This window comes from Teleopsis dalmanni, chromosome 2 (genome assembly GCF_002237135.1).
Source record: "Teleopsis dalmanni isolate 2A chromosome 2, ASM223713v2, whole genome shotgun sequence".
NCBI classification, from domain to species: domain Eukaryota; kingdom Metazoa; phylum Arthropoda; class Insecta; order Diptera; family Diopsidae; genus Teleopsis; species Teleopsis dalmanni.
Genome location: NC_051847.1, coordinates 179026819 through 179028480, shown reverse-complemented (window position 1 = coordinate 179028480; position 1662 = coordinate 179026819).

The window sequence follows — 1662 nt, the reverse complement described above, 5'->3', positions numbered from 1 at the left end:
TTATTATTCTTTTATAGCGATTTAATTATTATTTGCAAATAATTAAATATAAGAAATAATTCCAAGTCCATTGATGATAGGTATTTGGCAATACTGGAAACTGTTATATGCGTCAGCCAAAAATTCAATTAATTAAAATAATATAAAAATAATTTTTGTTGCTGTAGTTCACTACTTTGCGAAATCTCTCTAGTGATTTAATTTAAAATTTATATAATAAAAAGTGTAATAATGTTAATTTAAGATTTGTAATAAATAGTAGGAATATTAATCCAAACCTCCGGCAGACGGCTACGATGCCATAGCTAAAAGCTTTATACTGTATACAATTACACCTGTTATACATTTCTTTGTGATGCAACAAATTTAAAATGAAATAATAATAAATCTAGTGTTCAGCAAGGCCTCAAACACTACTATTCGCCAGCTAGAAATTGCAAAAAGCAATACATTAGCCCTGGCAAGTAATCGTGACAGTTGGGAACGTAATGGAATGAAGAAAAAAAAAAGATGGTACATTAGAGCGAATGACATACTCAGGGACCTTAAGATTGATACCATCAAAAAATAAATAAAGGACAGAGCGCTGAAATTATTTACGTAAACTGGCAGGCTTACCAACACCGCATTATTGAATCTCAGAACGGTTACAGGCTCCTCGGGAAGGTATGCAGATCTGAGGTCAACTATTGCTTAGTCTGATGAAGTGATAAACAATAATCTAGTCAAGGCGTAGAGAGGGATTATGAAGAAACCTCGCAGTTAATAGAGAGTAAAAGTGTTCAACTACACTGACTCAACTAGCCTCAATATAATAATACAAATAAATCTGTTATGAACTTTAAATAAAATTCATATATGTAGAGAATTTTCATATTTCAAAATAGAATATATTTTCTATTCTAATCTTCAGTGCGCCACTGTCATTTTGTATTAAGCACGGCAGAGCAGAGACTCAAAAACGTATGACTAGCAAAAAAAAACTGTTATTTTGCAATTTTAGGAAGCAAATAAACCTTTCTGTATGTCAATATCCTTCACAACAAATTTTCATAAAATTGTTATTGTAATTACATGAGACGACATTTATTTTTTTGGGAAAAACTATTTGCTTAAGTAAAAGCAAAGCAAAGCCAAGTAAAGTGTTTCACAACTTGTCTTCGAACACTTTAGAAAATTTTCAGATATTTCAAGTAATTGAAAGGTAAAACGTTTGTTTACAAATAAAGCATATTTGATTTATGTGTGATAGTTGCTATCAAGAATCAAACTAAAAATCCGTATATATATTTTTCTTCCATTCTCAAGTAAAATCACATGCAAAATAACCATTTGCACACTTTGTTCTCCCCAAAGTAAATTGTTTGTATTTCTATTCTGCACAAATAAAATCTAAAAATCGGGGAAAGCATTTTACTTGGTAAAGCAGAGTAAAATATTTCATTTTATGCAAGAAGTATAAAATATTTTTATTTGCAATGTTTTTTTGGTATTTTCGAAAAGGTTCCTTTGTATGCAGAGTAGTTAGGAATTTCTAAAGGTAGGAGTAGAATGTTTACTATATGTAGAAATCCTGAAATTGAATTCTGGACAAATGTAAATATTTGCATATGTTGTAGTTAAAGTAGCATTAACTTTTACTGATATTTTATTCAATACGTT